Source organism: Lepus europaeus, chromosome 2 (assembly GCF_033115175.1).
Source record: "Lepus europaeus isolate LE1 chromosome 2, mLepTim1.pri, whole genome shotgun sequence".
Taxonomy (NCBI): domain Eukaryota; kingdom Metazoa; phylum Chordata; class Mammalia; order Lagomorpha; family Leporidae; genus Lepus; species Lepus europaeus.
In genome coordinates this window covers 22,384,496-22,399,451 of record NC_084828.1, presented here as the reverse complement: position 1 = coordinate 22,399,451, position 14,956 = coordinate 22,384,496, and the positions used below count along the sequence as shown (strand labels likewise).

Below are 14,956 nucleotides of genomic sequence, written 5' to 3'. Positions count from 1 at the left end.
AAGTAAGTTTTTATTGTGTGTAAGCTGTTTAGGTCATCATATTCTGCTTTAGCAGTGCAAACTAAGAAACTTTCCTGGGGTGTGCTTTCAGCTATCATTTAAGATGCCCCTTGGAAATCCCCTAAGAGTGTTCCTGGGTTTGAGTCCTGTTCCCTCTTCCAGTTTCAGCTTCCTGTTAATGTTAATGTGTATCCTGGGAAAGACAGTAGGCGATGACTCAAGTACTTTTGTACCTGCCGACATGTAGATTACCGGGATTCAATTCTGGGCTCCTCACTTAAGCTTAGACTAGTCCTGACTGCAATGGGCATTCGGGGAGTGCACTAGAAGATGGGAATCTCTCTCTCTCTCTCTCTCTCTCTCTCTCTCTCTCTCATTTCTGTCTCTGTCTCTATATATCTATTTCCATATATAATTAATAAAATTTAAAAAATTATGCAACTTCTGCAATAATCTTTGTAAAACCTACTTTTGTCTCTAACGAGTGTGTGGTGCTGTTTTTCTCTGACAGTGGTACGATTTGGCTTACACTTGGAGTGAAATGCGAAGTTTTGGAAAGGTTTAGATCACAGAAGTAGCATAAGTAGTGTTGTTTCCTGTCTCTGGGTACTGTGAGATAATGGTACAATCAGGAGAATAGATGGACAATCTGAGTGGCCCTGAATTTTCTGAATACCCCTAAGTTTAGTGAATCCTTCCTGGAAGATCTTCCTTGAGATTCATTACCATGGTTGCAGTTGAATCAGGAACTAGAGACCCAGGAGAAAAGAATGGTGAAATACATCTACTAATAACTGGAAAACAAATGGCATGGACAAAATATCTGGGAAAAGGCATTAAATATAAAAGGGGTCAATCTCTATGTAATTGATGATAAGTTTAGGACCTAATTTGCACACTTAAGGAGGACTAATCTTACTCAGAATTGGAATGAGTAATTACCTATTGTGTTCTCAGGCATACTACAAAGACCATGTTCCCTAAAAATATTTGGATCTCAATTCCTAAAATTCCAGAGTTGAGTGTTTATGTCTTTATGTAAAATGTTACTTTTTTTCTTCAGTCCTCTGTTCTAACATCTGGACCCCCGTAATAGTGCCGCGTTTAGCTCACAATCTCTTTACTCTGAAAAAGTTTATGAATACATAGGGGAAGCACTTTCCCTGAAAGATGGGAGTAAAAATACGCTAAAATAGGTAGTAAACACTATTGAAAGGTTGGAGAATGAATTAGCCAAGTTCAGTCTTGGTATACTTCACAATTTTCAGAGCTGGTTAGAGGACAGAATAAAATCATTTGGCAGATACAGTTCAGAAAAATAATTTTCTGTATAATTTTGAGCAGAAGCAATGACTTGTTAGGAAACTAGAAAATCTCTGTACAAGAAACTATTTAATAAATAATTTTTAGGAATATTGCAATTGCTAATATTTATGAAGAATAAGAGTTATGAGCTAGTTATTATAAGGTATAAATGAATACTTCAAATTGTCCAAGGAAAATGGAATTAAAGGACAATTTGTTGGTATAAAAATTCTAAACATATGCATAGTTATTTTATAATATTAATTTCCACAAACTTCTTGAAGAACCCTTGTGTTTATTGATTACAAACTTTTTTGCACCAATATAGGCTTATTTTTTAATTATGCTTCCATGAACTTTTTGAGGTACCCTCTTATAATGTCTATACCTATGTATGTGCCTGTGTGTACATCTTTACACACATACATATATTCATTTCGACTTTGTCTTTATAACAACCCAATAAGATAGATAAAACTTACAGTTTAATAGACGTAAAAAATTTTGGCAAAATTCAGTGACTCACCCAAGACTACACAACTAATATATGGTTTAACAGGATTTAAATGCAATCTTATTTCAAAGTCTATGAACTTTAACACTGTGAAAGGTGTCTCACTGGAATGATGTAACATTTTGCTGCCTGAAAGCATTGAAAATTTTCAATTGAACTTCTATACAATGAACTGAATAAAATAATTGGTAAGAATTGGTAAGAATCATGATCACAATAAAATCTCTTTCTCTCTTTCTCTCTCTCTTTTTCTCATACACACACAGATGTACAAACAGAAAAAGACAGTCTCCCCATCCTCTCTCAGGCATCATGGAAAGGAAAGGAAATTTTAAAAATTAAAAATAATAACATAACTACATTAATGGAATTGATTCAGTACAAAAGAAAATATGTAGAAACATATTTCAAGTTTGACAGACCTAGTTTTCAAATCTTTCTCAGGAACTTAATAGTTTTATAACAATAAGTATGTCTCTTTATTATGTAGTCTCTTTTTATCTATAAAATCATAATTGTATGCATCTTAAAATATGATTTGTGATTGAAATAATAAATGTCAAGCAGCTGAACCTTAGTAGATAAGTAACGGTGAATATATGCACCCATGAAAAATGACTACCAAAATCTATTTTTGTCTTATTTAAAATGGAAATAATGCCATAACATAAATGAGGATTTAAGTTCCCAGGATTAGGCTTTTGACAACAGAATAGAATATCTACGGTGGACTCTCCCCCAAGGAAGCATATAAAATACATTGAAAGTTACGCACTTTCTTATAATGGAGAAGGAGCAAACATCCTTAAATAGAAAATATGCCTACATGCTCTCAGCACATTTTGAATTATAGTAGACCCCAAGGAAAACAACTCAGATCTGTTGAAAGTGCTAAGTAAAGGCTTTACAACCACTCTGGGTAAGGTTGTATTTGCCCCATATACAATGTAAATATAATACTACCACTTATTCATATATTTTGGTTGTTAGAAAACAATCAGGATCTGTGTCTCTAAGAGAAATGGATTTCTTGGCAGTAAGAGTCTGTATTATAAACTCAAAATAAAATAGCAATTTCCCCATGAACCAATCACACATTAGGGAGAAAACTATCCTTCTAAATTATGTAACAAGAATAAAAAAGTGCTTCTAAGAAGCATCTAAAAGCATCACTCAGGATGAAAGCTTTAAAATGACTTGAATTATCTATAGCTTGTATAAACCTGCAGGATAACAAAATATTTGCAAAGTGCTGATCACAAACACATATTGCATACATATCCTCAGTAGGATTTGAGTTGGGATGTAGCAGAGCAAGGCAGAATGCTGCCTGCATTTAAATCTGCCATATTTCCTGTAGAAAAGAAAGAGCCATATGGCACTTACAGCAAAATACTGGTCCTTGCAGACCACCATTTGCATTTGTAACTCCTTTATAATTTAAGATAAGCAGAGATGGTCTATGTTTATGGTAAGTACCAATGTCTTCCTGAATAAATTTCTTCAGATTATGTTTCTTAAGAAAAGAAGCAGTAGACATTTTGTTATTTTACTGTTACTGTTTTTTTTTTAAAGGAATAGAAGCAGGCTTTTGGTGCAGTGGTTAAGATGCTGCTTGGGCAGAGGGGATCTGCTATGTGGAGCCATGGTTTAGGCTGCATGGAAGGCCTGCATCCCACATGGGTTTGAGTTCAAGTACTGGCTCTTCCACTTCTTAGCCAGCTCCCTGCTAATGTACCTGGGAAAGCAGCAGTGGATGGCCCAGTTTGTGGGACCCTGTCACACACATGTGAGAACTCATTGAATCTCCTGACTCATGGCTTTGCCTTAACCTAGCCATGGCCATTTGAGGAGTGTACAAGTGGATAGAAGATTCTCTCTCTCTCTCTCTCTCTCTCTCTCTCTCTCTCTCTCTCTCTCTTTCTCTCTCTCCTCTGTAACTTTTTTTAGAAAAATGAATACATAAATATTTTAAGAAAATGAAAAGAAATCCTCCTTGGGTGCTGACATCCCATATTAGAATGCCTAAGTTGAGTCTCTACCTGCTCTACGTTGATTCCAGTTTCCTGTTATTGCACACCCTGGGAGGCGGCACATGATGGCTCAAGTCCTTGGATGCCTGCCACCTGATATTGCTGTCTAGACTTCTGGCCCAATTCTGGAGATATTATTAGGGGGTTGGAAAATCCCTCCCCCACCTTTCTGATAAATTTCTAAAATTTATTACATGTTTTTATTTAAAAAATAATGAAAGATACAAGATATGAGACAAGAAATAAATGGATAAAATTGAAGGGTATATTACTTTAGAAAAACATTGATTTATAGAATGACATCATGGAGTGAAAAATCTTTGACTAAACTGAAATTGTTGGCATTTGACATTATTTACTATTTCTTACCTATTGCACTGACAAAATTTCCAAAGTTTGATAACATACACTGTTGAGGAGGCTATAGGGGAAGTTTTTATCACATATTTGCTTATGGAAATGAGAAATAATTCAGTTTCCACTGTCCAAATTTGGTGATACCAACCCAGCTTGCTGCACCGATCCAAAGCCAGGAGTCAGGCGCTTCCCCCTGGTCTCCCATGCGGTGCAGGTATTTTCATCTGAGTCTTCCCTAAAGGGGTTGCAGCTGAGTTAACATCTACATATTATAGTATTGCTCTGTTTTTTAAATTGTATTGTGAAAGACAGGATTTCATTCCTTTTTACAGATGAGTTACATTCCATCCTGTATATATACGATGTTTTCTTTATCCGGTCATCAATTAGAAAATGGCCTTATTATGATTACCACTTTTTTGACACTAAGGAGAATGACAGAGAACATATAAACTTAATCAAAGTAAGCAGAAGACTAAATCCTTCAAGAATGCAAAATCTTTCTTTATGATATTGATTAATTGCATCAAATTAGATGAGAAATTTCCCGACTATTAATGATGCACTGTAAAAATGAACAAATAATCTGTAATTATCTAGAGCACTTTTTCAAATGAATCATTAAATTCTCCAGGTTATCAAATTATTTCAGTTAATTTAGTAATGTTCACTCTTCAACTGTATCATACATTGATTTATCCAAGACAGAATTTTTTTATGGTTAGAAGAAAATCTAATTAAGCCATGATGGTCACAGTTAACACCAACAACTAAAGTACTATTTTAAATATATGGATTTTTTTTGTTTACACATCATGTTTCTTCTAGGTATAACCACACCATTCAGACATAAATTACAGCTTTGGATGACTGACATGACTAGCTCAAAGGAAAGGAAATAAGCATTATAATTCACAAAACACAAATAATTTCTTTCTAATTAGGCATTAGTTGTTGTAACCCTTTTCATTGAGCAGTTACTCCTCTCTGCCAGCATTCGAACATGAAGTTTAGCTTGTTTTTGTTGAAGCAGTGCAGATTTAATTAACTCTGAAACAAATTTCTTAGAATTCAGCAACATGAGTGTTGGAATTTCTTGCTCCTTATACAGGTGCATTTTATGTGACAGGATAACACTAGAACCAAGGTCTCACCATGTGAATGATTTTTGTTCTGATCCTGTAGCTTTCCAGGAGCATGAATAGAAACCTGGTCAACTACAAACAGATAAAAGGTATGATTCCTTAGCACATTCTTCCTTCCTGAAGTATCCTATGAACTCAGTGTGTTTTCAGAGAGAAAGATCACTTCTTTGCTTTTGTTTCCACTGTCATATGGACACCATCAATCCTTTTGTAACTGAAATATCAAGTCTCTAGAATTGTTCTGAAAAGAGAAACAAATAAATTAATTTTATGATTTTACTTCCAGAGATCATGGAGGAGAGCTGGTCTCACAAAGAATTTCTGAAAATGTTGTAATTTCAGACTTTCTGCAGGTCTTTATAAAAGGAAGTATAGCCATTAGAAAGTCTGTAGTTTGGTGAAACATTTTAAGAGGTCTGCATTTCTTACACATGGCCAGTTACCCATAACCAACTGGAGTTCTGTCTGGTTTCATTGTTTACTGATAGTCTCATATCCATCACATTTTCACCACTATACTAAAAACAACAGAAAAGCTACATAGGAATGAAGAAAAAAAATTTTTTTTTTTTTGATTCATGGTTTTGAAGATTCAAAGATCAAGCCAGAGGATAGCTATGACAAAGTGCATGGAGATGGCGGATTACCTGATGACTAAAGATCAGAGACTAAGAATGGTTAGTTTGACTCTCTGGCTTTCAACACCAACCCTCAGAAAATGCCCTCAAAGGGCAAATAATGATCTCCCTTTATGAACTGGGATAGATTGGCAACTATATAGGTCTGCTGAGCTGGAAGTACCTGCAAACTGCACCCCTCCTCCACACCCCATATATCCTCTTATCTGTTGATCAAAATCCCTCCTCTCTATGGATGCATCAGTTTTGTACAGAATTTAAATAGTGAAGTTAATAAAACATGAACATCAGACTCCACATGGAACTTGTGTATGTGCCATATAATTCCTGTGTGGCTTCATACCTGGAGAAATACTACCCTCTACCTCACAAAGGGACTAACATCAGGGGACAGGCTCTCTCCCCATCTCTTCCCTGAATATTGCAGCTGAAATGGCTTCCAGTAGCCCTTTCTATCTCTCCTCACTCCCTGCTCTGTATTTTGTGCAATCTTCTATTCCATTATTCACTCATAAAGGATAGCTCTCTGTGGGGGACAACCAAGGCTCATGTATGTATGCATGCTCACTTTCTCATCTTTTAAATAAAATTTGTGATCACTTTGTATGTCACATATGTGTCTGTACTTAGAATGTTTTTCTGGGTACTAGACAGATCCTGGAGTGAAATTAATACATCTGTGCCCACATCATCTAATCTTGCTTCATACACACTGTAGCTGGAACAAGTTTCTGATCGGAGACCAAAGATTTAACACAGGGTCCATTGGGGGACATGAAAATTAATATATAGAGCATAACAAGTGTTTACATGGAAAATTTAATCATATAAGATTTTTTAATGCCTGAATTGTTTGAGTAACAACCATGAATAAATCTTAAGTGTAGGACAATTCCTATACTACTGAGTAAGATTTCAAAAGAATTAAGAAATGTTATTTGGAAGGATTGAAATTTGAGACTTAGAAATTAGAGATAGAAGGGAAAAACACAAATCAAGGAATTATTTTAGTCAGTATTATTATTATTATTATTATTATTATTTCAACAACGGCTAGTCAATTTATGAAAACAGTTGGTTGCTTGGATGTCTGCAATGATGAGTTCAAATTTTACTTCTAGCTCAATGCTAATGGAAGTAACCTGCTTAACAATCTCAACACAATGAGCTGCTTATGGATTCTCATATTGAACTGATCTCATGTCTTAGAACCTTCACCACAAGGTATTTTTCTTGTAGTGATTCTCAATGTCGTCGCAAGCATCCAAACTGGACTTTTCACTTTCAAAATCTTTTCATTTGCTCCTCTGATCAAGTCAGCACACACCTTCTCCAGGGACTTAACATTGAGGTTGGTCAGGGTGATCCTAATTCGATGCATGGCCACCTCTGGTTCCATGGGCATCTTTCCAGTGTCTTTAAAGTGATGGCTGCACCCTGGTCTCCTGACCTACTCCTTCCTCCTGGACAGTGAACAGCAGTGAGTCAGGAGCAGGAGCAGGAGCAGGCAAAAAGAAGCTCCACAGTTGACATTATTGCATCTTCCTCAGGAAGAAACTTTATTATGTGTATTTATAGTCTTTCCTTTCACTACTGGAACACAATTTTATCACTAGATTTAACTTGTATTTATTTTACAATTTTCTTTACTAGTTTCTGGCTGTTCAGATTTTCATTTACAATCTTAAAGCTAGCAGAATTCTGTGCAATTAACCAAGAAGTTGGCAAGTGACTATATTTCCTGGAATCACACAGAATCAAGTGCCCACATGAAGAATATCACATCAGGTAGACAGGGCTCCCAGAGTAACAGACAATAAAATGGAAAAAAGATCCATGGGAGAGCTGACACTAGGAAGGAGATGAACATTGCAGAAATAGTCACAATATCAACAACTCTGTAGAATTTTTGCAACACAATAGCATAATAGAATGAAATGCTTGCATAAAGAATATATCACTGAAAATACAAGATAGCTATTTCTTTCTTATTCACAAATTGTATGTTTGGTGTTGAACCACCATGTTTTATTATCTCCTCATGAGAAATCTCATGTTTAGCAATCCAAGATGGTTGAATAGGGTATAGTCACACTAAATTACACTGCTCTGTAATATGAAAAGTGCAAAGAAAAGACTAGAATTCCATGATCTGACTGAGGAAAATTATCATTGAAGAAGCAAAAAAAAAAAAAAAAAAGACTTCCATCAAGGAAAAATCTGGGACTTGGGACTTGGTGGATTTAATATTGAAAACAAAACATTCAAAGGGGAAACAACTCCAATATTTTTCAAACTACTCCAAAATATTAAACAGTTTAGAACTCTACCAAACTTTTTTTATGAGACCATCATTACTTTGATAGCAAAGTCAAAGACATAACACAAAAACGAATCTACAGATATATATCCTTAATGAACACAGATTCAATGATACTCAACAAAATACTAGCAAACCAAATCCAAAACCACATAAAAATCATACATTATGATCAAGTGGGATTTATCTCAAAACTGCAAAGATAATTCAACGTTCATAAATCACATCAATAGAATGAAGACCAAAAAACATAGAGTCAACTCAATAGGTGCAGAGAAAATATTTGTTAAAAATCAACACCCTTCATGATAAAAACCCACCACAAATTAGTTATAGAAGGAATATTTCTCAAAATGGGAAAGGCTATATATATCAAACCAACAGCCAATATCACACTGAATGGAGAAAAGCTGAAAACATTTCCCCTCAAATCTGGAGTAACAAGAGGATGTCTATTTTTACCACGCTTATTCATTACAGCACTAGCAGTCTTAGCAAGAGCAATTAGGTGGGAGAAGAAATGCAAAAAATAGTAGTTTTTTTGTATACTAATAATAAATTCAAAGAAAGAGAACTCAAGAAAGAAATCCCATTCACTATAGCCACCAAAAATCAAATATTTAGAAACAAATCTAACAAAGACCTGAAAGATCTCTACAATGAAAATTGTCATACTTTGCTGAAAGAAATCAACAAGGATACAAAATAAAGAAAGATATTCCTTACTCATGGATTGAAATAATCAATATTTTTAAAAAGTTTATGCTACTTAAAGCAATCTGAAAATTCAAGGTGATTCCTATCAAAATAACAATGACATTCTTATGAAACTAGTAAAAGCAATCCTAAAATTCATATGGATCCTCTAGAGACCCAGAATAGCCAAAGCAATCCTGAATAAGAAAAATCAAGCTGGAGGCACTGCAATATGTGACTTCAAAGCAAAATACAAAGCTAAAGTATGGCTGGCCCTGCGGCTCACTAGGCTAACCCTCTGCCTGCAGTGCCGGCACATCGGGTTCTAGTCCCGGTTGGGTGCTGGTTCTGTCCCAGTTGCTCCTATTCCAGTCCAGCTCTCTGCTGTGACCCCAGGGGATGGCAGTGGAGGATGGCCCAAGTGTTTGGGCCCTGCACCCACATGGGAGACCAGGAGGAAGCACCTGGATCCTGGTTTCGGATTGGCGTGGGCAGCCATTTGGGTGGTGAACCAACGGAAGGAAGACCTTTGTCTCTCTCTCTCTCTCACTGTCTAACTCTGCCTTTCAAAAAAAAAAAAAAAAAGCTAAAGTAATATAAACAGCATGATAGTGGCACAAAAACAGATACATAGATAGATGAAACAGAGCAGATAGCTCAGAAATTAATCCATATACATACATTAAACTGTTTTTTGACAAAAGTGCTCAGACCATACAGAATTTTAAGGATAGTCTCTTCAACAAATGGTGCTGGTAAAACTGGATTTGTATATGTATTAGAATGAAATTAAATTGATATCTCCATCACATAAAAAAACTAACTTAAAATGGATGAAAGAGTTAAATTTAAGACATGTGACTATGAAAGTACTGGAAGAAAATGTAGAGGAAACACTCCAAGACATTGGTGTAGGAAATGATTTCTTAGAAAATACCTCCTAAGCACAGGTACCAAGAGCAAAATTAAACAAATGGAACTTTATCAAATTCTGAAGTTTTGCACAGTAACAGGAATGATCAATAGAGTGAAGAGACATCCAACAGAATGTGAAAAAAAGGTATTTGAAAACAAACTATCTGACAGAAGATTGATATGTTGAATATATCAGCAACCTACAGACACTGAACAACAAAAACAAATGCAGCTGAGAAATCAGGAAAGAACTTCAATAGACAATTCTCAAGAGAAAAAATACAAACGGCCAACAAATGCAGGAAAACAATGATCAACATCACTAGCCATCAGGTTAATGCAAATAAAAGCCACAGAGAGAATGGGGCTGGTGCTGTGGCCCAGGAGGTTAATCCTCCATCTGGAGTGCTGGCATGCAGTATGGGCACCGATTCCAGTCCTGGGTGTTCCTCTTCCAATACAGCTCTCTGCTATGGTCTGGGAAAGCAGAAGATGGCTCAAGTCCTTGGGCCCTTGCACCCACATGAGGGAACCAGAAGAAGTTCCTGGCTCCTGGCTTTGGATCAATTCAGTTCCAGCTGTTGCAGCCATTTGAGGATTGAACCAGTGGATGGAACACTTTTCTGTCTCTCCCTCTCTCTGTCTATAACTCCACCTCTCAAGTAAGTAAATAAAATCTAAAAAAACAAAACAAAATAAAACAAAACAAAACAGTACTACAAAAGCACCACAGAGAGTATCAAATGCTAGCAATAATGCGGACAAAGAGGGACACTTATACACTGTTGGTGGGAATATAAATTAGTGCAACCACTGTTGAAAACAGTGTGGAGATTTCTTTAAAAAAATTAGAGTGAACATTGCCATATGATCCAGCAATCTCACTACTGGGTACATATCCAAATGATTTGAACAGAATGTATTAAAGAAATACCTGCATCACCATGTTCATCGTGTTACTGTTCACAGTAGCAATATTCATCAGAAGAATGTGTGGGGGAGACTGAATCCAGAGAGGCCTAGAGGAACTTCCTGACCCTGCCTCAATTTGAAAACCTGTCTTTATGGTTCAAATCCCTGGTGGCAAACACCCCAGCCCCAGGGTGCTTTTGTCTAATGATCATTAAGGTGGTGTAATAGGAGTGGCTAAGACCCTTTTGCATCACATCACCCACCCCTTGCCCGCATCCGCTCATCCGCTCTGTACCAGCCGTTCTGTACCTCAGCTATATATACACCTCCCTTTTACAATAAAGTGCGACCCTGCTTCGACTGGGCTCCACACCCACACCCACTGCACCTGATTGTCCTTCAGGTTTGGGGAAGGCTGAATGGCGGGTGGCACATTTCCCCTCCTCGGTCAAGGCAAGCTGCGGGCAGCCTGCCTAATTCTCCGGTGGTGGTGAGGAACAGTCACTGCAAGAATGGATTTAAAATGTTTTATATATACACAGTTGAAGATTATTCAGCTATAAAAAAAGAATAAAATTCTTCCATTTGCAGAAAAATAGGCACAATGGGAGGATATCATGTTGAGTGAAATAAGTTGCACCCAGAAAGATAAGTACTGCATGCTCTCTCTTAAATGTGCGAGGTAAAATTTTTAAAAAACTAGCAAAAAACACAGAAAAAAAAAGAAAGTAATGTCTGTGTGTATAAGTATTGCTGCAAATATATTTTGTTAAACTTTGTTTTGTACCTTTGTGAAACTAACGGTTAATTAGGCTGGTACCGCGGCTCACTTGGCTAATCCTCCGCCTCCGGTGCCAGCAACCTGGGTACTAGTCCCATTTGGGGCACTGAATTCTGTCCCGGTTGCTCTTCTTCCATTCTAGCTCTCTGCTTTGGCCTGGGAAGGCAGTGCAGGATGGCCCAAGTGCTTGGGCCTTGCACTCGCATGGGAGACCGGGAGGAGGCGCCTAGCTCCTGGTTTCGGATTGGCTCAGCACATGGGCTGTGGCAGCCATTTGGGGGGGTGAACCAAAGGAAGGAAGAACCTTCTCTCTGTCTCTTTCTCTCACTGTCTAAATCTGCTTGTCAAAAGAAGAGAAGGTTATACCACTATAATTTTAATCATCTATAATTACTGTACATGAGTGAAATATGTCATTATTTTCCCATTCAATCTTTGTTTAAAGACATTGTCTATATTCCCACAAAAATAAGATACTTTTTCCCCAAATAAACCTTTTATTTAATGAGTACAAATTTCATAAATACAACTTTAGGAATATAGTGATTGTTCCCACCATACCTACCCTTTCACCATCACTGCTACCCCACCTCTTCCTCCCTCTCCCATTCCCACTCCCATTCAACAGTAAGGTTCATTTTTAATTAACTTTATACATAGAAGAACTACTCTACATAAAGTAAAGATTTTAACAATTTGCACACAGACAGATATATACACACAAGAAAATAACCGAGAACAAGATATATAGTTAATTCTCATAATACAACTCCCTGACTAAAGAAGTCTTGCACGGGAAGTAAGTCCACAGTGACTCCTGTTGTTAATTTAACAATTAACACTCTTATGTAAGATGCCAGTGATCACCTGAGGCTCTTGACATGAGCTGACTAGGTGATGGAAGCCTTTTGAGGCCACAAACTGTCAGTATTAAGACAAGGCCATAAACAATGTGGAAGCCCTCACCTCCCTTTAGAGAAAAGTACATCTTTCTTTGATGGCTACTTCTTTCCACTGGGTCTAACAGAGATCCTTCATGTAGGATATTTTTGCCACAATGTCTTGGCTTTCCATGCCTGAAATATCTTCATGTGGTTTTCAGCCAGACCAGAATGGCTTAAGGGCTGGTTCTGAGATCAGAGTGCTATTTAAAGCAATTATCATTTCATGAGTTTGCTGTATGGACTGCTTTCCATGTTGGAACATTCTCTCCTTTTTAATTTTAGCTATTGTTATTTCAAGACATTTGATCTTATTTATATGATTAAACGAGGGTCATTTTGTTTTTAACTTGTTCAAGTTATTATTCAGTGAAACATGAAGCCTTTTTTACTTCATGTAAATTTAAAATATGTTATCTCAAAAATTAAAAAAAAAGAAACAAAGGGAAAAAGAATGAATGAGTGAGGGAGAGTAGGGAGAGTTGAGGAAGGGAAGGAGGAAGAGAATATCATTATGTTCTTAGGATTTTATCTACCATGCACATTGAATCTGTTAAAAACAAAATTAAAATTAAAAAAGAAACCTAATGTTCAGTATGCAGCCAAAATAGATATGATATTAGTTGAGGAGTAAGTAAACCTACCAACAGGTATCGATATGCAACACTTATTTTCTTTATTTCTTTCCTCTTTTATTACGGTGCTTACCAAAAGGTGCTGACCAAAATTAATCTCTTCAATCACATATTGTAGGAGAGTGTGCTGTTTTATTTGTGAAATTAAATTCCTTTCTCTTTCTAAACTCCTTTGGTTATTTTTGTTGCTATTAGATAATGTGTTAGCAAAATGCTGCAATATTGAAATGTCAATATCCATTTATAAAATTTACTGAGATGCTTTAAATGAAACCAAGCAGCACAAAATGATTTGAATGCAACATGCTCATTACCTAATCATACTCATAAATTTGAGTGAACATTTAATCAATTAAATTTTATTTGATTCACTAGGAGATTAGAAAACTCTTTGATGCTCCAGAATGCAGAATAAACAATAATACACATATTAGGAATTTTTCAAATTAAACTCTGTGAGTTTGTTATTCAAAGAACATGTGATTAATGACAAACAAAGAAGTAGAGCGTATTCTATTTTGTAAAGCAATTTAAAAACTGATGAAGTACAAATTGTGCAAAACAGTAAAGTGGGCTTTCTTCCTAAAATATTTCATTCCTTTATTTTTGCCCAATGACTAGATTAAAAATGTCATTGATACACAATTTCTTAAATAATATACTTTAAATACATTAGATTAAAACATATTTTAACTATACTATGAAATATTCAGGTGACATTACCCATTGTATTTGTAATACTTAAATGAAAGCTAATATTCCCCATGCTCAAGGAAATGACTAACAACCAATACTGTTAGGATTTCCTCTATAAGTGGATGGCAACAACAATTTTATTTGATTGGAAGTAGCAATAATATATTTGATCAGGAATCATTACTTTGTCACTCAAGAAACTTCAGTACTGTGATAAGTATCTACAATTATGTAAATATTGTTAGAAAATCCTACTATTTTGAATGTCTCTGTCCCCAGAGACATTCAAAAAGAGGACTTTTAGTACAATAGCTAAATAGAGACATGATGAAAAAAATCCATCAGACATCCTATTAGAGGAGCTTTGAAAAGGTAATTACATGTCAATACTCACCCAAAGATGTTAGTCACCAGGCCAAACTCAGAGGTTGTTACCACTCAGTATTACACATATTAAATTGCCAAACATTAAAAACATTAAGCAACATCCATTTTTGGTAAAGATTTAGAGAAAATGTTTTATGCTTGAGTGATGGAAATATAAGTGCAGAAGTACATGTTTTTGAAGCTCAACTTCTATTGTTTATTCCAGCTACTTAGCTCTCTAAAACAACTGGGAGATACAGAAGTCAAGCTGTCACATTAAATTAATGAAATATAATTTCTCTTTATTTTTTATTTATTTATTTGAAAGGTAGAGATGGAGATGGAGGTGGAGGTAGAGATGGAGATGGAGATGGAGATGGAGAAGGAGATGGAGATAAGAAAGAGAGAGGGGGCCAGCGCCGTGGCTCACTAGGCTCATCCTCCGCCTTGCGGCGCCGGCACACCGGGTTCTAGTCCCGGTCGGGGTGCTGGATTCTGTCCCGGTTGTCCCTCTTCCAGGCTAGCTCTCTGCTATGGCCAGGGAGTGCAGTGGAGGATGGCCCAAGTGCTTGGGCCCTGCACCCCATGGGAGACCAGGAAAAGCACCTGGCTCCTGCCATCGGATCAGCGTGGTGCGCTGGCAGCAGTGCGCCAGCCGCGGTGGCCATTGGAGGGTGAACCAATGGCAAAAGGAAGACCTTT

At 36.5% G+C, this 14,956-nt stretch overlaps 1 pseudogene; it reads right to left on the bottom strand.

The window, feature by feature from the left end:
• Nucleotides 1–7,035: 7,035 nt before the first annotated feature.
• Nucleotides 7,036–10,875, bottom strand: LOC133750515 (small ribosomal subunit protein uS10-like; annotated as a pseudogene).
• Between the last annotated feature and the right edge of the window lie 4,081 nt (nucleotides 10,876–14,956).